The sequence below is a fragment of the Lynx rufus genome, unplaced genomic scaffold (assembly GCF_022079265.1).
Source record: "Lynx rufus isolate CCGP_SWC_20201006 ecotype Redwood Valley unplaced genomic scaffold, mLynRuf1.p SCAF_2, whole genome shotgun sequence".
NCBI classification, from domain to species: domain Eukaryota; kingdom Metazoa; phylum Chordata; class Mammalia; order Carnivora; family Felidae; genus Lynx; species Lynx rufus.
The window spans coordinates 148115220-148142341 of record NW_025814834.1 but is presented as its reverse complement, the minus strand read 5'-3'; the positions used below and the strand labels follow the sequence as shown (position 1 = coordinate 148142341).

Here is a 27122-nt window from a genome sequence, read left to right as displayed (position 1 = left end):
ATGAACACAGCACCGTAAGGTGCTTCAAGAACCTACTCTCTGCTCTCAACAACCTGACAAGTTAGTTGGGGGAGATGAAACGTATACACTCCCAAGCACATACTAACCACACACGCGTAAAAAGCAGTGTGTGAGCTGAAGTGGTGTAAAGGGCACTGACAGTTTGTATTTCACAGAATTCCAAATTTAAACGTATATTGGAGATGTAAGTGAAAGCTTCTCGGATTGAGGAGGAGTTGGAATAGGTGGATTAACAGAGACAGGCCCAGGGAAAGGAAAGACAGACAGCTTCCAATGTAGGGAGAACAGAGAAGCCTAGCCAGGGAGGGTGGTAACAGTCAAGAGTTGTTTTTAAGTCCCCTGGGTCACTATCTGGCCAGTAACGTTGGTTAAAACAAGCAAATAAGCAAAATGCTTTACAAATACAGGTTAATGATATCTTGGTTCTGTTATTTTCCCTTCCAGAGTGAATGATCTGAATCCTAACTCAAACTCTCCTCTGAAGGGCTCCAATTCTTGGTTTGAAATACCTTCCCCTCCCCCTTTTATGAATGTGCAAATGTTATAATGCAAAGGTGAACTGAAAGCTCTTTGTCTTCAGAGACTAAAATATATTGCCCTAATATTAGTTGGTGATATTGCTCTTGCAACAGCTCAACAGCTGTTTTCCTATTAATATATGTGCAGTTTACTTTGTTTAGCCAGGCTTATACCAAAAGATCTAACTGGAAGGGAGAGGAGAGACTGCAGGGAGAAGGGAAGAAGAGAGTTCCCTGGCTCCAAAAATCTTATTTTTAATGTGTGGTCAAATTGTCTTCTTTCCCAGAAATGACATGAATACATTTTTAAGAAAACTTTATCAGCCTTTTGGGGGTAGTATATGGGGATACTTTTTCTTTACAAAAATGATCCTAAAAACTAAACTGCTCTTGACTGAAAGAGTATTGACTGAAAGGGTATTGACTAGATCCCTAGAGTATATTAAAATAGAGACTCATGTCTCATGAGGCATTGACGTTTTCAAATCATAAGGCAGCCTAGTTTAAATCAGATGTTTATTAGAGCCTTATTAGACATAGGTACTATCTTAAATACTTACTGTCCAACTCAGCTTTGGTTCCAATGATGCCAGGCAAGAACAGAGACCCATTCCCACTGGTAGAACAGAACTGCCCTCTTCTATTCTAACACCAGGCGTTCACTCCTTTAACAAATATTTATTTCTCTCTAACCGTGAGCCAATCATCTTTCTATGTATTAGTAATATAACAGTAAACCAAAAAAAGGCAAAGTAATAAATAATATAAAATATGTTACATTCCGAGAAACAGAATAACTCAAGATAAAGGGATAGAGGCACGGAGGGGGTGCTACTTAGAGTGGACTGTACAGGGGAATCCTCCTCCAGGATGATATGAAATTTGAGTAGAAGTGAAGTGACCTGAATGAAGTAAACAGGCAAGTCCTCTGGCTATTTGGGGGAAAGCCATTTTAGGCAGATCTACGAGTTAAGTTCAAAGGGCCCAAGGGAGGCAGATGCTTGGAGTGCTTGAAGAACAAGAAAGAAGGCATTGTGGCCTGCAAACAGTAATCAAAGAGAAAGAGACAGAAAGTGAGTCAGATAGCAGATGGAGGAACAGGTCAATGTGGGTCAATTTTACTCTAGATGATGTTGAAAATCTTATGAGTGTCTTGAACAGAGAAGTGATATTATATAACTTATTTTTTAAAGGTAGTTGCAGTTGCTATTTTGAGAATAGATGGTGGAGGCACAAGGGATGTAGCAGGGAAACAATTTAGGAGGCTATGCAGTAAGGGAGAGAAAAGATGATAGCCTGGACCTGAGGGAGGGGAGCACAGTGGATACAAGTGGTGAAAAAGGTCATGTTGTAGATATATTAGAACACAGAACTGATAGACAATTTTTGGTGGATTGGATTAGGGTAAGGGGGGAAGGTACAAATCTAGCATGAATCCAAGTTTTGATACTGGAGTAATTGAAATTCAGAGTTGTAATTTGGTGAGCTGGAGAAGGCAGGAGGGTGGAACTATGTTTTCTTGCATTAGGTTTGAGAATGCTGATTACAAGTGGAAATGAGGAATAGATGAAATGCAGGAAATGAGAGTTCAGGGGACAAATCAGAACTGAGATGTAAATATGAGAATTTTCAGGGTACAGTATTATGTGGAACACCTGCCTATATAAGCTCACCTAGGGAGTAGCTGCAAAATAAAGAGAGGAAGAATTCCAAGAAAGGAGCTCTGAGGCATGCCATCACTTAGAGGTTGGGAGCATAAAACACAATTGTGCAAAAGAGATTGAGAAATCGCAGTCATGGAGACAGGAGGAGAACCAAGAAAGAAAAGGGTTCTAGAGACCAAGTAGATATATTATTTCTGGGAGGAAGGAGGATTGAGAAGCAGGTAAACAGTAGTGGTGGCCCCAAGAGCAGACAAGAAGAGAAAACTTCCCAGCTTTGGTCATAATTCAGTTACTTGCTCTGGGGTCTGACTGCCTAACAGGGGTGTGACTGAAAGTTACTTAATGTTGGGGGCTCATCCCAGACTTACCCCTGCTCTTATGCTCTTATGTCAGCACATCTTGCTGATGACACCTTCTAGCTTCTAATTATCTCCACCTCAAGAAGAATACCAAGCAACCATTTAAGGATGATTATACAACTTCATTTTATTGGGGCTTCCTCCCTACATCCTCTTTGCTACAACCATGCTATACTCATGGTTGGTGTCTCCATTATCTCATCATTTTTGTAGGGTCCACATGTGCCACTGAACAAAGATCTTTCCATACACTTTGTAGTAACCCTGACAATAAATGTGAGAGTTAGATATTTTTGTTTCTATCTTAATACCTGAGAAAACAGACAGATGGGAAAAGTGCTTGCTTACACATGACAGAGCTCAGACCTCAGTGTATCTAAATCCAGAGTCCATGCTCTTAACTATTCCTCTGCTCCTGATTTAGTGACTACCATGTGCCTGGTTTACTCTCAGGAAAAGAACTTTTATTTCATATACAGAAAAATAAATACTAGGACCTTACCAAAATTCTAAGGAAAAGTATTTGCAAATCTTTCACAAACCCTTACCTCATCTCTCAGAATAATGTCTTATCTAATTCCAAAAGTTTTAAATGCCCTCTTTAGCTGGTAGTACTTTACATGGTAGTACTCTCATTCACAGGATTTCTCTCCTTAAGGTATGAGAGTTTTGTTGTTGTTGTTGTTGTTGTGTGTGTGTGTGTGTGTGCTATTTTGTTTTATTGGTGGAGGTTGGGCAGGTGAGAAGGTGTATCTATGCTTTTCATTACATAAGTAATGTATATTTCCTTGTTTATATCACTTCTCTGCAGTCAGGCTTTCAATTACTTATGTCTATGGACTTGCTTTTATGCTGAAGTGTATTTATTTTGAAAATATATGAAATGGAGAAGTTGATCTCTATCTATTACATTAGTTCAAGCTGAATCTCTAAGATGTTAGGGTCTACCATTTCTATTCTTATTAGATAATATTTATAGAATATTCATGTATATTGTGCTCTATTTGAACTTTACCAATCATTTCTTCCTGTATCACATTTATAAGGCAAATACTCTTACTAGAGTTTTAATCTCATAAGTGTGATTCAAATACTTTACCATTTTTGATGGTAGAAAGTAAAAAAGTGAGATTTATGCTTCTTTTCAACCAAAGTATCTGGGCTAAACTCAATTTACCTCCTTATACCATGACTATTTTACTTCTCAGCTTAGTGAAAACCAAAATAATATTTCAGTAGCCATGGAAATTGTATCCTGCCATTTCTTTTGGCTAATGCATGGTTGTTGTTCCAGTTGTTGAATTTTTATCTCATCAAAAACTTTCATTAATATTCCAATGGTTTCTTTAGAGACCATCCCTCAAAAACTAACAGGAACATGTTAATAACTTGATGGGGGGTCGAGCTCCACTAAGCTTCTCATCATTTCCAATAGCTCAACAAACATAAATTCAGAGCTGTCTTCTTAGAATTTCCTTTTCAACAAAAGCATGTACTTTCAGGAGCTAAATTTTTATTTTAAATTTCAAAATAACAGGACAGCAAACGTCCAGTGCTCTATATGCCTGCTTTAAACGTCACATGCTAATAACCATGGACAGATCCACAAAGACTCAAACCAGCAAAAGCTCTATAAACTAAAAAGGGAAATTCTATGAGCTAAAAGCAAAATTCCACAGCAGAGACAAGCTCTATTAAATAACCTAGGGGTACCTCTTTGGCCTTATTTCTCAACCCTCCTTCTTCTTTTTAAATCTGCCATTTTCATTTTTCCTATCAAAATGACAGAATCTGATTCTCTAGCCATATTCACCTTCTTTCAGTTTCTTACTCCTCCTCGCCTTTCCTATCTCCCTCCCCCAAATCTCCCAGTCTGTGCTACCTGCCCTGATGTCCAGAGAAAGTGCAGACTTTGTCAGATTTCCTAGAACACTGTAATTCTCCTACCGTAATATTTATTATACTTTAGCATCATGGCTTCCTTTATTGAATCTCTTCAATATCAGGCCTTAGGCAACGACGGCAAGGATTCACCATTTTGTCAAAAAATGCCTATCACATATTATGTACTTCATAACTTTGAGTGGAAAAAATGAACACATCATTAGAGAAGATAGATGAATGAGACATTCTAGTGGTAGTGTGGTTTTTAGGAGTTGAGGCTTCCTTGGACCAAGAGTACTACATTCAAATCTCAGCTTGGGAACCACCAGCTTAACTTACTGACCTTGGATAAATTGCTTAATCTATTTGAATTTGAGGTCCTTCTCTATGAAAATGGAGGTAAAAATAGATACTTCCTCAGAGAATTATAGCAAATATGCAATGAAAAATTTCATATAGCACTGTATCCAGTATATAAAAGTATTATATATATATTTCTTGTTGTTACTAAACAATATTATTACTAAATAATAAAATGTGCTTACAGATCTGGCTATGAATTGCATTTGTAGCACCAGTTAGGAGTTTCAGTGGCAAATCCAAAAACAACTAATGGAAAAAGTTTACAGGGTAAAAACAGTGATTGTAAAGTAATGTGTTGAATCTACAGCCACAGACAATTAATGAAGCCTAGGATATGGCAGGACATTGGCTAACCTCTTAAATTCTCTAATAGGCAAAAAGGACAATGAATGTTATCCCTTTGTGCTTATCTCTGAAAATTAAAGAAATATAGATCGTATTACATATGTCATAAACTAAAAGGCAACCATTAGAATTAAAAATAAGAATTTTATCTTCTAAATAAGTATAAGAAAATAAAGACAGATGTTTAAAAAGATCATGGTATAGTGAAATACAGAAAACTTAAGTGAGATGCGCCTGGGTGGCTCAGTCAGTTAAGCGTCCGACTTTGGCTCAGATCATGATCTTGTGTCGGTTTGAGCCCCTCATCAGACTCTGTGCTGACAGCTCAGAGCCTGGACGCTGCTTCAGATTCTGTCTCTGTCTCTCTCTGACCCTCCCCCATTCATGCTCTATCTCTTTGTGTCTCTTAAAAATGAATATATGTTAAAAAAATAAAAAAATTAAAAAAAAAAACAAGTGAAACATAGAAAACTAAGGCAACAGCAGAGCAGGGAAAATAAAAGCAAATAAAAAAACAAAATTCATAAGGCATGGCAAAAGCAAGGCCAAATCTATTAGTTATGAAAATATATAAAATAAATACATTATGCATCCTGTTAAGAAAACAAGGCTTCTCAGATTGATACTAAAAAAAAAAAAAAAAAAAAAAAAAAAAAAAAAAAAAAAAAAAATTGATATAATCCTCCAGAGACCAAATAACTTTATAAGGATAAAGTGAAAGATTCATTAAAGATAATCCGAAATTCAGTCTTTTACAATTTCAAGTTTTCCATAATAAGCAGATATCACCTCTTTAATTAGGGAAACAAAGGATTAGGTTAATGCATGTTAAGACCTCAAAAGAGTCTCTGGCACAGAGTAAGCTCTACTTAAGGGTTTGTTCAGAGTATGACTTGTTACTATGGCTTTGCCAGTGCTATCCAAATAATATATCAAAACCGGGACACAACAATAGTATCACAATCACACAGCCCCCTTCGCTTTAAGGAGGTCTTTAAGTTGGTCACATATATGGAAGGTCCAAGGTGAAATTTCTTGTAAAATTTCAGTTCTTTGTGGTACAGCTTATTCACCATCCTCATATCCTTCATTTCTAGACTAATGAGTGGCAGATAGTGATACTTTCATTATTTTCACTAAAACAGTAATAATCACATTAAATTGGTCTGCAGTTTACGAAGTGGAGTCCTATTTTCTGAGAGAATAGAAGAGTTAAGCAAAATTTAATTTAAAAGTCTTTGCTTTCTCCCACAGTATAAATTCAGCTATTGTACTCATTGATTTCATTCACTGAATCATTTGCCAGTTGCTTAGCAGGCGTTATGCCTATATAAAGGTGAATGAAAACACATGGTCCTTGACTTCATAAAGCTTATTGTCTATTAGAAAAGAACAATTATTATTTTTTTTTTAAATTTTTTTTTCAACGTTTATTTATTTTTTTGGGACAGAGAGAGACAGAGCATGAATGGGGGAGGGGCAGAGAGAGAGGGAGACACAGAATCGGAAACAGGCTCCAGGCTCTGAGCCGTCAGCCCAGAGCCCGACGCGGGGCTCGAACTCACGGACCGCGAGATCGTGACCTGGCTGAAGTCGGACGCTTAACCGACTGCGCCACCCAGGCGCCCCAAGAAAAGAACAATTATTATGTAACCTGCAAAACAAAACAAAAACAAAAGAAAACAAAACAACAACAAAAAGCAGTTCCATGAGAGCACACAAGCATATAACCAAGAAGTCTATCTCCTATTGACAGGGGCAGGCAGGCCAGGGTTTTCACAGAAGAACTTTAAAGGCCAAGGGTTTTTACTAACATATCTTCTCTGCCATGTCCATGATTCAATCCATCTTTCTAATATCCAGAATGCTGATTCACTAGAATAAGGACATTTATATTCAATAGATCCTTTGTTCCAATCTCCCAAATTAGCTCTATAATATATCACTTTATACCTTGTTTTATTAAACCCTACATGTCTTCTGAAAAATGCATGTTTTGCATTCATTAGTCAGTAAGAACCCCAGGTAACTGCTGGGGTGGGGAAAAAAAGAAGACATACACCCAAATGGGCTGTTATATACACAGAGTGAAACACTTTCAAACGGGTTTATGTTTGGGAAAGAAGCATATTGTTCCTTGCCCAGCACACTCTGCTTCAGCAATGAGTGGAGGGTTTGGCATTAGGTCAGTTGCTTTGTTGTGTTTTGATAGATTGGGCCATATCTGAAGTTTATTACCTGGACATGAAGGAGAAAAGCCACATAGCAAATTGGCAAATATCCCCCCCACCCCCACCCCTCGACTCTTTTCAATACCCCTAGAACGTTTATAAAACATTTTAAGTTAATCAAACAACACTGGCATGCATTCCCGTTGTAAAAATGAAGACAGTAGACAGGAGATTAAAATCACTTGTGACATCCAGCCCTGTATCCCTGTAGCATGTACCATCAATAGAGACAATCACTGTCATTGATTTGATGTGCTTTCTCCAGGTCCTTCTTCTCTGAATTTACATATACAAATGAGCATTCTAATTTCTGTGGTCTTTTGTTTTTTATACACAAAAAAATAATATTATTCTGTGGATATTTTTGGAAACTTGTTTTTTCAATAAAGACTACTAAACCTTACAGATTTTACATGAGAATGTCAATAGATCTGCCTCATTTATTTTTATTGTTGTACAGCATACCAAAGTGAGGACTTTATTAATTCTCCTACCAGTGGGCATTTACGTTGTCCCATTTTTTTCCCATTACAAACAATACTGCAGTGAATGTTCTTGAGAATATGCTAGCAGGTCTTCTACTAGCTCTCATACATGTAAAATTTGTGAACACTTCTGAAGTGTTGCCTATCACTTTGTAATTGTACATATTATCATAAATGACATCAAAAAATGTCAAAAATCAGAATGACATGGGCATGGACCAATCAGTAAGGATGCACAAAGGAGCCAGGGCAGATGCCAGGAAGAAGCATTCAGTATGCTGTGCTTGTTCCTTCTACCCAAATGACTACACTAGAAATTGGGTTTTCAGTGCTGCCATTCAAGAAACGCTTTTACCCTCTTACGTATTTTCTTGTGATCATATTCAGCTAGTATGCTAGCAGTGGTGCTCATCATGGCCAAAAATTATAAGTCAAAGACTCTGTGTGTGTGTGTGTGTGTGTGTGTGTGTGTGTACATGAGCTTGCAATGGTTCATTATAGCTGATATGAAAATAAATACTAATTATTTTTTTTAAGAAATGTTACATTTCCATTTAAGTATGTAAATAAAGTAAAGAAGAGTAAGGAACATAACTTTAAAGGAAGATTTTTAAAGGAGATGATACCCCAAGATAGGCTGGCATCTTTCTCAGGAAATATTAACTATTTTTTTTATTCATTCCAGTCCTAATGTTACATACAAAGTTTGATAAGATATTTCTTAATAATTCACATTTTTAGTCTTTACCTTTTCTAAAATTTTAGAATGCTTCTTGTGTTTCAGGTCACTTCCCCACAAATGCTCCTCTAGCTTTTTAAATTGTAACTATACCTTCTTAAGGAACTAATCCTGTGACTACTCAGCTTTCATTATTTGCTTAAAAATGTCAAAAGTTTCAGTCATCTTCTTCTTAAGGTGCTTCTTTCATCCTTTCCATGACATAGAATCAAAAAAGAAGGGGAAGAAACACATGGGGCATTCCCTTTGCTGAGATTTCAAAAACTGCTTGTGATTACTTCAAAAGAATCTGAAAGAAGTTCTTTTCTGTTTAATTATTAACCAAGAATGAAGCATAACTTTTCCATAGTTTTTCTTTTTGAATAATGGGAAATGGGAATAGCATGGCATGTTGTAGTCTATAAAGCACACTCTCATCCCCAAATGGAAGCATCTCGCAAAGTAAAACAATACATCTCAGAATATCATTTCCTTTAGCAATACCCTAGCGATGAATCCCTACCCTTATACATGGATCTTCTCTTGCTAACACCTACATACTATTAGAAAAAATTATAATAAATTATGTGAGGATTTGAAAACTGGTTATCTGATGGCAGCCAGGAGAGAGGAGTGTGGGTCAATCCTATCTTCCATGCCCCGATCCCCAATCACTCAGAAATATAATTGTTTTGTACCTCTGTGATCCAAAAGCAAATCAAAGCCATATTTCATTCAAAGTACTCATGGCAGAGGGATCTTGGGAAGCAATTTCCAACCCTATGATTTTAGAATCTATTAAACCTCTTGTTCTTATAATTATCTTCACATTTTCTCCATTACTTTACAAAGATACCAGAATAAAGAAGCTGCAATTTTGATTACAGGATTGTTTTAATCTCATTACTTCTGCATATCCACTTTTTCTCTTTAATTTCTAATTTGAAACATATTAAAATAATAAAAAAATTTCAATGATTCTAACACTAATTATTTGACAGGTCTAAGATCCTAATCTCTCAAAACATCTTACTTATTTCAATGAAGCACATACAATTCTAAGCATTAAGAAAAAACTTAATTTTAATTTATTCTGTAAATGAAGAACATTTATTTAATTTGATAACACATCTGGCTACTCAAACTGAATGTGAAAGGAAGAAATAGTATGCTGTTGAAAACCTAAAATCAGGGTTGACTACTTTATGCTGTATGGATCAACCCAATGCTTTTGTTCAAAACACATTTATTCTAAAACTATGGGATAGATACGTTCACTGGTCACACATAACTCTGATCCAGGCACTGTATTAAGTTCTTGGATATAAAGATACAGGACTCTGGCTTAAGAAGCCCACAATTAAATAAAATGCTGCATGGGTAGCACTAACAGATATAGGAATTACATGCTAGTGGAACATTATGAGTAGCAATGATTCCTTCCCTTCAAGGAAAACACTGGGAAGGGCTTCATAAGGATGATGGTTTATTAGAATGAGTAGAAATCAGAATGAGCAGATACTGAAATTTATTTTAAATGAACTCCATATTCAGCTATTAAAAACCACATTGAGGACTGTTTTCCTGGATACTGTATCTACTAGCCCTTTCTACTTAAGTAATTTGTAAGCTGAATTTATAGGAGGTTACCACAATGGGCAAATGTAAACCAAGGAAGTTTCTACTTTCCGCCTCAACTTTTCCATCAACACCTGCTCCCTCTTCAGCAAGAAAAGCTCTCCTTTCAGCTATATTGTATTTACATGATTGTGCTACAAAAAGAAATTGCTTTCTCAATTTATGTTTTGTACATTTAGACTTTTGTGTATATATGTATGTGTATATTTTAAAAGTTATGCCCACTTGTATAACAGACACTCAGATGCACATACAAACAAAAGTTTAGGCCTTGAAAATAAGAATAGAAGAATCTCCAACAAACACTTTTATATTATTAACCCAACTTTGGTCAGAGAATTTGCATATAACGAAAACAATGAGGTCAAGTACAAGTGGAGCACACATTATCCTTCACACTCACTAAGAGTGACTCGCTAAGATGGCAGCACTTCACAGTGGGAGCTATTCTGTGAAACTTCAGACTTAGACTTAGCCACTTTTTTTGTTTTCATGAATTCTTCAGCATAGCACATTATTTTATTATTTTTTAATGTGTATTTATTTTGGGGAGACAGAGAGACAGAGTGGGGCAGGGGCAGAGAGGGAGACACAGAAGCCTAAGTGGGCTCCAGGCTCAGAGCTGTCAGCACAGAGTCTGATGCGAGGCTTGAACCCAAGAAGAACGGGATCATCACCTGGGCCAAAGTCGGACACTCAACCGACTGAGCCACCCAGGAGCCCCGACATAGCACATTATTTTAAAAACAAATTCCTAGACCTATGCTAGCCTTTAGAATACACTGTTAAACTCTTAAATCTACCAGTGCTCAATCATATTCATTTGCCATGAAAATCCTTTTCTTAGCATAAGATAGAAGAGTCCAACAGTTCCTTTGGACCTACCACATATAAATTCTCTTTGGGAAGTAAGGTGTAAGGATAAAGAAAGGAGCAAAGTTCCTTTATTCTTTGACTACAAGATCTTCACATCAAAATAGAGAAGTGGTTGATGGGTGGGGTACCTGGGTGGCTCAGTCGGTTAAGCGTCCAGTCCAGCTTTAGCTCAGGTCATGATGTCACAGTTCGTGGGTTCCAGCCTTGTGTTGGGCTCTGTGCTGACAGCTCAGAGCCTGAAGCTCACTTCACATTCTGTGTCTACCTCTCTCTCTCTGCCCTTCCCCTGCTTGTGCTCTGTCTCTCTCACTCTCAAAATTAAACATTAAAAAAAAAAAGTGGTCATTGGGTTAAGTGTACTCAAAATTTTAGAAAGCTGCTTGTTCAGAATGACATATCAGTGCTTTCCTAGTTTATGTCAAAGTGACCCTTCCAAATAGAATTACATTTTTACTATATGCACAGAAATACACACATGTGCATTCATGCATGTGCACACACATACACATATACATACACATGCCCCTTTACCATCCATGCTCCTGATTTGTCAAATGAGAGAGACAACCAAGAAGTGGTGACAAACAAGGAATTTTCTGTACTGAGGAGAAGGAAAATAAGTTTAAGAACTGGCTGCAGAAACTCACAGAGGAGAGAACTTTCTTTAATAGATATAACATTCCCATGTCTTTAGGTTTTGTATAGGGAGATAATTAATTTTATGTGTCCATTTGATGGGCCACAGTGCCCCAGATATTTGGTCAGATGTTATTCTGAATGTTCTATAAAGGTGTTTTGGACAAGATTAACATTTAAATAAGTAGACTTCAAGTAAAGCAGATGATGTGGGTGGATCTCACCCAATAAGCTGTAAGCCTAAGTAAAACTAAAGTGTGACCTCCTTCAAACAAAAGGAAGGCTTTTAAGAAGAAGTCATCTAATTTTCTTTCATAGCTTGCTGTACACATTGTGACCTATCCACCTTTTAATCACTCCATTATCCCATCTCTCATCCATTGATTCCAAATCCTCAATAAAATCTACTATATACATAGCCTTCAGTAGGTGGTATTTTGGAAAGTAAAGAGATTACATCAGTGTCCAGCAGTGTGATATAGTATGAAAACTAAACAATGTATACAGGTGATTACATGCAGAGAAGTGATTGGGAGTTTAGAAGCAGCAGCAATTTCTACAGAAAAGATAAGCCCAAGATTCTTCAGGGGGGTTGGAAGATGGAAAAGCTAAGTGTCCCATTACCAGTGGGACAAGGATAAGGTGATCTTTGCAAACTGGGGATTTGTAAAAATCCAAAAGTTTGACCCAGGCATTATAGTTCTCATTATGCCACGTGGGTCACTAAAGCCTACACTTAGAATGTAATAAAGCCTAAACTTAGAATGCAACAGAAAAGAAAAAAGAGAAAGCAGAGAAAGGAGAAAAAAGTTAAAGAAAATAAAAAGGGAAATAATGGAGAAGAGCTATGCTTCAATCCCTATCAGTGCCTTAGACTCGCATATTTTGGTAACTTCTCTAAAATCAAAGGCACACCATACTGTAAAAGAATTCAATCTAAAATGGAACTGGAGGATATAAAATGGAAAATCTCATACATGTGCCCTCGGGAAAACAAAACTTAAGGATTGAGACTGATTTCCCATAAATGCTTCATTTGCAGAAAACTCAACTCCAGCCAAGATCTCCCCTAACTCCATTGCTCCACCTCCTCTAGATCCACCTGTGTCCTCTTCTAATCCTTTCCTTTATCTGAACTCTCCATCTTCTCTATTGCTGAAACATTACCAACTGAACCTATTAAAACTCCCCCTTTTAAAATTAGGTCTTCTGAAGATCCTGATAAATCATCAATTTCCTACATCTCATGGACCAAAGCTGAACTTGGACTATAACACAAGATTTTTCCCAAAGTAACAATGAGGATCCTCACACGTTTCCTCAAGAATTCAATATTTTAATTCAAACTTATCTATTTATCAATTAGTCTACATGCTTGTTGGAGAAGGTCAAGCCCAGCATTGGATGAAATCTGTTAACTGGGAGAGACTTGAAAAATCTTTAGAATTCCAAATAATTCAACCACCACTTCTTTTATATGACCAAGCTTGTGCCATAGCCAGAAGGCTGCATCTTGCCATCCCAAGGGCTTTCCCTAAATCAGGAGACTGGAACAAAATTCAGGCATGCACCCAAAAGCCTGCCAAATCTGTTCATGATTACCATAGCAGACTCCACAGTGTTTTTAGGGAAAATTCTGGGCTCCCTATAAATGTTGAATCCAGCAGGGTAGGCTTTAAGTCAATCTTTATAAATGGTTTAAACAGAGATAGATCTCTGAGGTGTTAGTCAAGAGAATCTACATAGAATGGGGAACATTGTCCACACCTGATCTGTCAATCTAGCTAATCAGTGAGTCTGCACCATAGACGATGAATCCAAAAGAAAGGCAACTAAAATTTTAAAGATTCAATTTCAACAGATGGAATCTCTTAAGCAAACTCTCCCCACTGGACTCTGTCATAACTGTAAAAAACCTGGCCTTTGGAGAATGACTGCTAGAAATAAAAAAATATTTTATCTAATTAGCACCATAATTAGAGTTTTCTAAGAGCTAAGGATCAGACTCATCCTAATGATGGGGCTCTAAGGAAACACAACGTCTGTTTCCCATTCTACAGTTAAATAGACTGAGGGAAACTATTCTCCAAATTGGGGGCCAATCCCTTGAAATATTAATTGACACAGGAGCTACTCCTCAGAGCAATACATTTATTCAAATATTAGTCATGTCAAATAAACCACAGTGGTTCCTATTTCTAAATCTATACACTTTTGTTTGAGACCTTTGCAAAACAAACACCCATTTCCCAGTGAAGCAGTACCTATTCACTTACTAGGATAAGATTCCCTTAAAAAATAAGTACGCTGTTGTTTCTTTCTTCCAAAAGAGAATAACCCTCAGGGTGCCTGGGTGGTTTCAGTCAGTTGAGTGCCTGACTCTTGAATTCGGCTCAGGTCATGATCCCAGGTTTGTGGGATCAAGCCCCGCATATGGCCCTGCGCTGAGCATGGAACCTGCTTGGTATTCTTTCTCTCTCCCCTTCTGCCTCTTTCCCTCCTGCTCTCTATTTCTCTAAAATAAGTAATAAAATAAATAAAATACGGAATAACCCTTGAGTTTGAATCCCCTAAATTTAAATCCCTTGAATCTACCCACCAGGAAAATCCAAACTCTTTTTCTTTCACATGTAGTTTACAAACCAGGGAAGATCAAATTTCAGATTCATTCTCATTATTAGATTTAATGTTCCCTACTCTATGGGAAAAACCTCCAAGACCATAGGCAGAATTCATTCTGCACTCACTCCCCCTGGCATTAAGATCCAAATAGATCCCTTAAAACCCCTCCCCAGAATTAATACCATATAGACAAAGAAGCTTTACAGGGCATAAGACCTATCATAGAAGACTATACAACATAGAGTTGTTATCCTCTGCACCAATCCTTGTATCACCCTTATTTTACCTGTAAAAAAACCCCTAATGGTTGCAGATGAAGACTATCCAAGATCTTCAAGCAATAAAAAACATTATTATTCCTCACTATCCTGTTGTTCCTAATTCCCGTACAAGCATCTATCCTTACCAAAAGTAAATTTTTCATTGTGATTGATTTATGCAGTGCATTCAGTTGATAAGACTGAAGTTGTTAATATTGATACACATTTTTGCTTTTACCTGGGAAGGACAACAATATACATGGACAGCAATGGCCCAGGGTTTTACTGAAAGTTCTCACAAATTTTAAAACCTAGATGATATAAAAATTTCTGGAGGCTCCTTCTCACTACAATATGGAGATGACTTTTCTCTCTGTTCACTGTCCCAAGCCTCCTCATAAGAAAATAGTATTTACCTGTTAAACTCTTAGCCCATAAGGGATACAAGATCTCAAAAGAAAAGATGCAATTTGTTCAAACTGAAACTGGATATTTAGTGCATTTAATCTCAAAACAAGAGTTATACCTAGATCCCAACAAGCTTCATGGCATCTTAAAATTTCCTAAACCTAAAACAAAATGTCAATTACAGGCTTTTCTTGGGCTAGCCGAATTATTGTCACAACTGAATTCCAGTTTTCTCCTTAATGGCACAACCCTTATATCTCTTATTAAAAAAACACTAAACCTAATCTTATTATCTGGGAAAACCAAGATAACTTGACATTTAAAACCTTGAAGGGAAGCTTAATAAATTCACATACTCTTGCACATCCAAACTATCAGCTAACTCTTTTCCTTTTTGTATATGAAAAAGAGGGAAATTTCTTTAAAGTATTTACCCCAAAACATGGGGTCTACCACCAATCTCCAGATTATGACAGCCAACAATTATATCCCATGGACTGAGGTCATATTCCATGCCTTAAAGTTATCCCTGCTACTGCCTTTCTGGTAAAGATCACTGAAGAAATAGTTATGAGATCCTCTTTGACCATCTTTGTAACTCAAGGTATTGTCACTCTCTTGAACTCACAACATAACTAACACCTTTCAGGAAGCCATCTTACTTCTTATGAAATTCTCTTGCTAACTGCTCCTCAGATCACTCTTATTTATTGTAACAAACTCAAACCTGCTCCCTTTCTCACTTCTTCCATGGATGAAATCTCCATGACGGTTTGACTTTGATGAATCACATATTAACCCCTCATGATGACTTTTGCCTACTTCAGCCCAATAAGCCAAATTACATGCTCTTATTCAAGCATGTATTCTTGCTAAAGCTAAAGCCACTAACATCCATACTAATAGTCAATACGCCTTTGAAATAACCCATGATTTTGGATTTTATGGAAGCAACAAGGTTTTCCTACTTGCAGCAGAAACAGAATTTAAGATGGTTCTTATGTCCAAAGTTTATTAGATGCTATACTCCCATCAGCGGCTCTTAAAGCTCATTAAAGTCCCTAAGCATTCTAAGTCTGTCTGTTGAAGCCAAAGGAAACCACTCACTGATGCCTCCACAAAAAATGCTGTTCCTATGGGATCCATAGACCACACTTCTGTCATGGTCCAGAAGACTACTTCCCCTAGTGATGACCTAAGGAAATTACCCAGGCAAATACAAACAATTGGTTTCTGAAAGAGAAAAAGACAATTTGAGAGCTAAAAGCTGTTGGTATCATGAAGAAATGAAACTTTGGTTCTGACCCAATAATAAACTGGTACTGTCAGAAAATCTAAAATTTCCATTATTAACTACCATTCATAGATGAAATCACTGGTCAAGTGATAAAATAATAATGTTCATGAATCAACATTGGTGGAAAACATCTGCAAGGCCACAAAAAGCACTTACCTTGGTCATTTCACCATACTAAATTTAACCCAGGGAAGACTATCCATACTGCCCCTGAGGCATTTTAGTTTACCCAGTGGACCATTTGAGGTTTGGCAGATGAATTTCATACAATTGCCTCCATCTCATGGATATAAATATGTTCTAAGTAATGGTATGCATGTTTTCACATTGGACTGAAGTTTTCCTGTATAGATAAGGAACTACCTCCTCTGTAGCTAAAATCCTACTAAAAAATATTCCCCCCTCCCCCCACCTTAAACTTCATAGTGAACAGGGAACTCACTTTACTGGTCAGATACTTAGACAAGTCTGTGGTTTCTGACCAGTTTTGTGGCACTTTTATTGTGCTTATTATCTTCAGGGATTGTCTAACATACAAATGGAATTATTAAGACTCAGCTAAATTAGGTGAAACCCTTCAAGTACCCTGGCCAAAAACATTACTGTCAGTTCTTCTAAATCTTAGATCTACTCCCTTCGGAATTCATAAACTTTCACCTTTTGAAATAATTACACAATGACTGATACACTTAGCCCCATTTTTTTTGACCCACAACTAATAAAGAGGGATATACTTCAATTTTGCAAAAGCCTGTTCAAATCCATAGAAAATAGTCACCATCTGGTAGAACAATCTTTATACAGAGCACTCCCTGGAAACAGAGGCATCAAAGATCACACCTTATAGCCCAGAGATTTCTTCTCATGGAAAAGACATCTCCAGTGACTCTTTTCAACATCACTGGAAAGGCCTTTACTAGGTGCTGTTAACTAACCCTTGGGAAGACAAATTTAAAGGAATAAACTCCTAGATTCATGCATCACATCTAAAGAAAGCCCCCAAACCTGAGTGAACCTATATACCAACTGGTGACCTGAAACTGAAAATTTCTAGGCCAAATTTCATGGCATCTGAAGTAGACAGCTTACTCAAAATACCTGAGCCAAGCCTATATAACTTTCCTGTTTGGTTGGTTGGTTTTTTTAATTACTCTGTGTTTAGTTAAATTAGGTCATTCAGGCCTTCAACTGTTCTTTTTCTAGTTTTACCATTGTTCTTCACTTTAGTTTCAACACATCCTTTTATCCTCACCTTACAAAAACTTTGATTCTGCTAAACATACTGTCAGATTTGTGCCAGAGCAAATATTACTCATGATAAACTTGAATTGGTGGCCTGGTCCCTATCTTGAGAAGGATGGCAAAATTTATCTGATAAACATGTAGGATTTTCCTTTGGTAACTTTGGAGCCATACATTTCCTTCCTTCCTTCTGGAAAAAGGCACCAAATATTATGGCTTTCCATTTTTGGATAAATGGCTATCCCTCAGTCAGTTCTGGAATATTACCCCAAATTTTTCTTTGTTTCAAAATCGATGACGGGAATGTCAAAACTCTAGGATATCTCCCACTTAATATTTGTAACGATACTATTTTGTATGACCCAGATGAACATGAATTCACATCCCATTGAAATACAGAAGACTATATCAACTCATCCATTAATGTATCTCTACAATGGAACAATGAAAGCCATAACAAGACCAGGAAATGAAAAGCTTATGTGCTCCCACTCAATGGTACTCCATTAGGAAATGACCAAAAATATGGTAAATGATGGAGAAACTTAACTTGCTTTTTCTCCAGAGATTTTCCAAACTTCCACCAAAATCCTACTTATACTAGACCAGCTTACTTGTTACTTTAGATCTATAAGTGTTTCTACTTAGAAATTTAAGGCATCACATAACCATCTCCACAATGTTAGTGAAACTGATTATAATGTGCTCTGTATAAAAGCCTGTATTTCCAATTATGAGATCTCCTCTTTCATTCCAGGGAAAAGAATCTGAGCAAAGAGACCCAACTATGTGTTACCCTTGGAAGACATTAGGTATTTCTTTTTGAGGAGAAAAAATATATATATTTTATGCTTCCTCTTAATAGGAAGGAATGTTGTGGGATCATTGTCCTCACCCTTGACACAAAAATTAGAAAAATGTTTCATTCTGCTGCTTTTATAGCTTATTTGGAGTCTGTCCTATCAACTTAAAAGGATGCTTTGGAACTGGGAATGTTATAATTTGGGTGGCTGCCTACATATAACCCTGCAGTAGACAGAAAGGGTTTGGGGCATACTTTTGACAGAGCTTTTTTCCCTTGGATTGGAATAGCAAACCTTGAAAAAGCAATTCACAATATTTCTATAGTCATGTCTACCACTTTCAATACTTCTGTCCAAGCTTCTGAATATCAACAAACCCAAATAGACAGCCTTGCAGAAGTAACCCTACAAAACCACAGAGCCCTAAACCTCCTCACTGCTCCACAAGGGGAAGCTGTACCTTACTTGGGGAAGAATGCTGTTTTTATGTCAATAAGTCAGGGAAAGTAACATAAGAACTAAAAATAATGAAGGACAACATCAAGATGCTAGCAGAAGGTGGCCAAACTCCCAGAACTTAGGACACTGTTGATCTATTTAACATAGGCAAGTGGGGAAACTGGTTGAGAGGTGTATTTCAATCAGTAGGTGTCATTGAACTTCTGGTCCTCAGTTTAACCTTTTTAACTAAATTTCTAGTGTTTTGCGTTAGTAAACAAATGCCTTCTTCCTGAGTGTATGTACAAATAAAATTATTGTCCTGCCAAGGGCTTTTCCTGAAACTCAACTGATCATGGAAACTAAATGGTCCATCTTAGAGGGACATAGATGAGATTCTTCATTTTCAACCCTCGTGTCGCCCAAATGAGGTCAGTGAAATTCCGTATCATTTCCTTCCCCTCCTGGGACAAGACTCTTGAGGATGGCCTTCCTCAGCTTCATGGAAAAAGACACCTGATGGTCCTCCTCAGCTTCATAGAACATACAAAAAAATCCACATGTAAAGAATTATACCTTTGACAAAATAATAATGAACAACATCTGAATACCATAATTGATCAGCAATGCTTTGTGCAAAGGATCTTCAGAGAAGGGAGAAAACATGAAAGGATTTCAATGTAAAATGGGACCAGAGGATATAAAATGTAAAATCTCACATATGTCCCCTCAGGAAAACAAAATTTAAGGACTGGGAAACTGATTTCCTATAAATGCCTGTTTATAGAAAACTGATAGTATTGGAATTTTCTTAAATAATATGGAGACGGTCAAGGAGTTGCTTCATATCAACCCAGGAAATTTTTGCTTATGGTTTTTAGAGACATGAACAAGAAATGATCCAGATTGGGCTGATCTCACAAAGTAAGCTAAATTGATCTTTGTTTGTATGACTGGGCTGGTTTTGTCTGCTTGCGAAATTTTCAAAGCTGGCCACAATTTTTTTTTCTTTTAACAGACCTAACTAAACTCTCCCCTCTTTACATTCCTTTTTATATTCCCATAAATATAGCCTGCCCCAGACCTTAACAGACTCATCTGTAGCTTGATACAGTTTTCATGGCCTGAATTGCAATTCCCCTGCTATTCCTGAATAAGCTCATAATTTTGACAATTTTGAACTTGCCTTAGTTTACCTCTTTATTTAGGCTGCCAACATCATCCGACATTATTTTTAAGATCCATCCCTATCTGACTCCAAAATGTCTTTTCAGCCACATCTCCCACTAAGTCTATGTGTTATAACTCAGGCCACTGGCTGGTGACCACTGGATGAGCAGAGACGGGACCCAATTTGAACTGGGAAGGCCCTCACTTCTTAGGGAAGGAGTAAAGCATGGAAAAGAGCTTTGGCAGAGGGCTTGTGGCTCCAAAGATGTTGGCTAGTCAAGTCAGGCATCTATCTTCTCTCTCCTCAGTTTGGTCTTGGTTGAAAAGGGGGTAAGTAGAGTGCAGAAATCTTCCTTCTATCCAACTAAGAGGATCTTAATATAATCTTGAGGATAAAATCCAAAGATGTGCGTTATTACACGTTTTAATTATGCTCTGCCTTTCACTGAATTGAAAAACCAAGAAAGTTCCTTCTGTGTTCTCTGTGGTTCCTCTTCATTGGCACATTGAAGACTTATATCTACTGGCCTGAAGAAGAGATTGTTATAGGTTTAAAAGGAAATTAGTAGAGGGGAGATACATTTGTCACACTGAAGAAACTCATCCTGCTCCTACCATAATGGAGAATTGCAATGATTTAGTCACTGGGATGAAACTTCCCTTTATTAGCTAGGAAAAGTTTAATGAGCAAAATAAAGAAACAATGCAGTTTGGTCCCTGACCAGACTTAGAGCTTTTCTCTCACCACTCTTTCTTTTTTCACTAGGCTACAAACACATGAGATTTCAATGCACCAAGCTTGTTCTCACCTCAGGTCATTACACCTTGCTTATCTACCTCCTTGAAATGCTTGGATCTTAACACAGTGATTCCTTTTCAATATTTAGTCTCTGCTCTATTGTCCCCATCCCTAAAGGCTTTTCCTGACTGCTCCAAAAATAGTATCCAATATACCCCAAAACATACCCAATCACTTTCTATTCTCTACCTAGCACTTGTCATTTTATGACATCCATCCATTTCTTTCTCTTTCTTTTATTCCTTTCTTTTCCTTTTCTTTCTTTTCTTTCTTTCTTTCTTTCTTTTTCTTTCTTTCTTTCTTTCTCTCTTTCTTTCTTATCATCTATTTATCTATCTAATCATCTAATAATTATCTTTTTTTAATCTTTATAAAATATCCCCAATAGGATCTAAATTCCATAAAAGTAACTGCTTTTTCTGCCGGTTCCCTGCTCTATCACTAGCATGTAGAACAGTGTATCCTACACATAGTAGGTCGTCATGGATGAAAACTAGTACTTAAAGGGATTTTGGGGAGAGTGTTCATCTACTATCCTTCGTTTCAATATGTGCATTAACAACAAATGATTCTTATCTATTCCTCGAAATGAGACCAGTGAGACCTCTAGCTAAGATATTTTTGTTCACTAATAAGATTCTGCCTAGAATGTAATAAATTTATATATAATTTTTTAAAAATTGCAACCATTCAGGCTTTTTCACTAAATGTGATCAACCCTTCCCCAAATTAATACATTATTAAGATTTTAGTAACATAATGATTTACCAAATATCTCAAAATGCTTTTTCCTTCGTTAAATAAAATCTAAAGGAAATGACTAATTAGTCAATTTGAATGATTTCCAAATAACACCACCAGCCTGTGTTTGTCTATACTACCAAGGTGAATTATTCATTAGCATTTATGAGAAGTGCCTGAAGAACACTAGCAGTGGGAGTAAAACAACCTGGAATGGTTTTTAAATGACCTTCCAAGCAACTTGGATTAACACTGGCATTATTCTCCCTGTACAAATCGAGTTAAAATTTTCCATGTGTCAGGTCTCAGAAGAAGGCAGTGAAGGAGTACTGTCTTAGAGAGGAAATGACCTTCTGCACCTCCTACAATTAGATTTTGCTTCTTTCTCTGTCTGTAGTGTCCGTGCGTCTCTGTGTGTCTGTGGGAAGAGAGAGGAGGACAGAGAAGTAGAGACAGAAGCAGAGAAGAGAAAGGAGAGTCAGAGAAAGATGAGAGGAAGGGGGAAGAAGACTGGGATGAGAGACAAAGAAATAGGAACAAACAAAAGGAGAGATGGGGCATGATGGAAAAAAAGAAAAAAAAAATCCATGAAATACAAGAAATAAAATGGAGCCAGCAGGGAGGGGGAGGAAGGGAGGAAACCGGCGATAGAAAGGACGGATTCAGAGGCAGGCTTTCCCTTGAGTTGGCACACCAGGTTTCCAGGCTCCCAGGAGTTCTCCCAGGTGTGCAGGGTCACCTGACTTAATACTGATTAAAAGTGTAAATTGCAACAGAAAAAGAGAAAAAGGAATTGTCTTGTTGCTTCTTTCCTGTGAGGCCACACTCCCTGGTTGTAGCTGAGCCTGCTGCTAGGCACACCCCTCTTGTTTAATAAAATTGTATTAACTTTATCCCTGCCCTTGATTTGTGGCTTTCTCACGTTGTGAGGAATAAATAATAAATGATTGTAAAGCACTTGTACATATGAAATGCTGCATAAATGCTTAATAATAATCAGCTTAGGCCAGGAAGCCAGGGGGGTTGAATAGAAATCATTGCACGCGGCCATTCTTGTTTATGTGGCTAAAATTGTCCTGTGTGCTGTCTCCACGTAAAATCATCCTGCAGATTTAATTTTCACCCATTCAAGAATCCACTTCTCTGCAAACTCAACAACCTTTGTTCCCCCATGCCTACAGTAATGTCATTTACAATTGTACAATATAACTGCAACAACCCATCTTTGCCTGTTCATTTCAGCCTGGTTTTTGTGGCACCCCCTCTCTCCTTGTTAGCCCTTCCAAATCCCCACAAGTGCTGTTTTGAGTCATCATTTCTTATCCCTTGGAGATGCCTGTTCCACTCTGGCTATTTTGGAAAAATATCTGTTTCTCAGACCTGGATTTCATTGCACTTGCTTTTGGGGAATCCAATGTAGTCAAGTTGGTGGTTCTTTGCTACTCTTCACACATGCATTCATTTAATCATTTGCTCACTCAGCACTTACTGATGGAGTGTTGTGCTCAGCACTGGGGATACAGTGGAAACCAAGACAGACAGAGTGTGCATTGTGTAAGGAAATCAAGGTGGGTAATTCTGGCATAGTTTGGAAGATGCTACGATCAGAGTAATCACGGGGTAAAGGGAAGTCAGCGTGAAGGCAGCATGAAGTAGGAAATTCTGGTAGGGTCTGAGATTATTTCTTTTCTTTTCTTTTCAAATGTCTTCAAAAGCCTTTCTGTTTGCTACTTAACATGTGGAAACTCCCTTGGTTTGACCTGGTTGTGGATAGGAAGGAGTGGTTCAGATCCAGGGAAAAAGCCCAGACCGGCCTCTCCTAGTCATTTGGAAGGAGAAAGGGCATTCTCCATCATCTCTGTTTGTTTCAGCCTCTTTTCTTTCTTCTTTTTTAAGTTTACTTATTTAGAGAGAGAGAGAGAGAGAGAGAGAGAGAGAGAGAGCGCGCACAAGCATGAAATGGGAAGGGGCAGAGAGAGAGGGAGAGACAGAGAATCCCAAGCAGGCTCCATACTGTCAGCACAGAGCCCAAAGCAGGACTCAAACCCATGTATCATGAGATCATAACCTGAGCCAAAACCAAGAGTTGGATGCTTAACTAACTGAGCCATGCAGGCACCCACACCCCTGCTTCAATTTCTGATAGGTGGGACCCAACTTCTGGGAGTTGCCAAGAATGATCCTTTGCTGATATAACCGTCTATTTTCAACCTGGAGTCTGTATTTTCAAAAGAAGATAATGTCTGAATTTGTATTAGTACATTTAATGACCAAAAAAAGTACATGCTTACTACAGAAAATAAAATGAAAATAAAGATAAGCAAAAATAAATTAACTGCAATCAGAGCACTCATCGGGAGCCATTTTTATCATTTAGTGCATATCCTACCAGACTTCCTCCATGTTTATATTACATAAAAATGTGCCTTAAGGTACATATTCCTCAATTCCAAAGTATTACATTTCTCTTCAATGCGTATTATACTATACTCCGTATACATTCATATTGGTTTATTGCCTTTTTTACACAAAATATCAAAAACATAGTTTCATATCAAAATGTATTTAATCGTGATTTCTAATGACTCCTTCATATTCCATTATGCATGTTTATTTTAAAGTTTGAGATATATGCATTGGTGCAGTTGGAATTACTGGGTAGACGTATGCCTGTATTAAAGTTTTTGTTACCTCGCCAGAACGCACTCCACAGAGACTGAACTGGTTCATGCTCTTATCTCCCGTATATCAGACCCCTGTCCACACCACTTATCCTGCCTTATCCCCCCATACACCCCTTTGCCAAAATGAAGTACTCTCAAGGAAGATATGTTTGAAACTCCACAATTTTAATTTTTCCTCTACTTTCCATCCGTTCCCTTGTGGCATGAGAATTAGTGGGCCTTGGGTTTTCAAACAGGTGGAGAAGGCTGCAGGGTGTATAATTGCTTTTGGTGAAACCATCAACGTCCACGTTTAGTTCTTCCTGCTCCACTTCCTCCAATTCAATTAGGCTGTTCTTACCAGGGGGAGAGTTTTCAAAGCATCAGATGAAGTGTTACCTCATGATTAATAATTCATGACAAGAAATGAAGATTGGGAAAGGTAATAATGCCCTCCAAGCTGTTTTTCTCCACCACTCCCTTGTTCTCATTCACATAAAATGCTGTGTCTCAATCGTTAAAGCAAACATACAAAGTTTCACTGCCCCATAAACCAAAGATCCAAAGCAGGAATTCATAAGCTTTTTGAAGTCCTAAGCCCCTTCGAGGATCTTGTGAAAGCTACAGACTCTCCTAAAGGAAAAAAACAAAAATGATCATGATAGAATGCACAGATATTGTGCTTCTAATTCCCCTGGGTCAGGCACCACTGGAAGATCATCCAAGGACTCCCTAGGTTATAATCTCTGGACAAACAAAAAGATTTAAAAAATGAAGAACCAGGACGAGCCCAAAAGGAATCAAAGTAGAACAGGAAGTTTCATATGCATTGCCTCGACTTTCTGTGCCCACATTTGCAATGCAACGAAGAAATTCCTTCAAGCGTGATTTATTCAGTTTTTAGGTATTTTGTGAGGGGTCCAGTGAGTTAGCAGACAATTAGTAGAGTGGATTTTGGCAAATGCGTAGATTATAGGGCAAATCAAATAGGGGTGAGGGTGAGGGCATGGTTAATGTTGAGATCTATTTGCAAGACTACTATAGAGTCTGCAGATTTTTTTCTCGCCAAGTGCTATCAGCCATAAAATGTCCAAGGCAGTGGGTGTGACCCACTGCTTCATGCTCTGCTACTTGGCATTCCTCTAAGTTCTTCCTCAATTGTCATATCTCCACAGGCCATAACAAGGGACAACAGTCAGCAGCAATTCAATTTCGACCTCCATCTGCTGGCAATAACAACATAAGGGGGAAATTAATGTACACTCACACACTTGTCATTATAATAGCCCAAATTTGTTTTTATAGTACGACTTTCTTCCAAGGAAGTCAAAAAACAATTTGTATTCGAATTCCCAAATAGCAACTCACCTGGTAGGTAGATAGCTAAAATAATCATCCCCATTTTTGAAGGCACAGAGATGCTAAAAATTTGTCAAAGGCCACCTAGCACTTCCATGTTGAGGTATGCTTATCAGAAAAGCTCTCTGGAAGCCATTTTGGTGTACCTTAAAATCTGATATCTGATGTGCAAGCCAGAGAGATTACACAAACATACAGCAAAATATTTGTGTTCTACTAGCTAACATAGTATTTCTTCACCAAATTTTCTCCCTCTAATTTGTTCTCATTCCCTAAACCTAAGACCTATAATTTTCTATTTACCAATTCTGTGATTTTGAAAAGTTACTTAATCTCCCTCTTCTTCCACTTTTCCCTCTGTGAAATGGAAATAATAGAAGGCAACTCATAGATTTGTTATGAGAATTACATGAAAAAAGAAGATTCCTCAATATATACAGGGCATCTATAAAATCTGGAAATATAAATACCATAATTTTATATTTTTTACAGATTGATGAAAGCTGAATGTGTTGAGCTGATACTGCTAAGCTGATGAAGGGCTGATCCTGACAATAAATAGCAGAGCCTTTTAATGCATATTACTTTGAAAGAGCTGCCATTTCTCATAGCACACTTAGAAAGGTGGTTTAAACATTCAAAGATATAGTCAGTCTGTTGTACAAACTCTTTTGTCGACTCTGATCCATTTCCAAGAAGGTGAAGGAAGCAGTCATAGCCAAGGTCATAGCCAGTACAAACTGGCCAACTTGCCAAACACCCAAGGGATAGGAGGTGCCTTGCAGAACCGTTCAAAAGATTTCCAAAGTACCTGCCCTTTAACCATACAAGTTGTAAGTTCTTCAGAGCTTATCTGAGGGTGATACCCAGCACGATGAGAGACAATATGCTGAGTATATCAGAAAGCCCACTGAACAAATCATATATTGTAATATCAATAGCTACTTATTATACCCATCTGTCTGTGTTTCCAAGTTTTTGGTCACCTATAGTAAGTGATTATTAAATGTTTATTATTACTATTTATGGTCTAAGAGGAAAAACTTTTTAAAGATATTTCACAATCCACTATGTTATCATTTTTTATATAATCACATTTTGGCACCAGAAGTAAGGGTAAAGGAATCACTAGCTAGAACTAATGATTCTCTTCGATTTGTGGTTCCCTAGTGCTCTCTTTTGTTATTAGCTTACCAACATGCCTCAATTTTTTAAGAAAATACAAGCAGTCTTTCCGCGTCGATAGTGCTTTCACAACCACGGCGAATGTTCCTAAAACCCGCCAAACTTTCTGCAAGAAGTATGGCAAGCTCCAACCCCACAAAGTTACCCAGTAAAAGAAAGGCAAAGATTCTCTTTATGCCCAGGGAAAGCGGTGTTATGACAGGAAGCAGAGTGGCTATGGTAGGCAAACTAAGCCGAATTTCCGGAGGAAGGCTAAAACTATAAAGAAGATTGTGCTGAAGCTTGAATGTGTTGAGCCCAACTGCAGATCTAAGAGAATGCTGGCTATTAAGGGATGCAAACATTTTGAACTGGGAGGAGATAAGAAGAGAAAGAGCCAAGTGATCCAGTTCTAAGC

General features: G+C 37.6%; 1 pseudogene; it reads left to right on the top strand.

The window, feature by feature from the left end:
- On the top strand, positions 1-27120 carry LOC124514320 (60S ribosomal protein L36a-like; annotated as a pseudogene).
- The last annotated feature ends 2 nt before the right edge of the window (positions 27121-27122 follow it).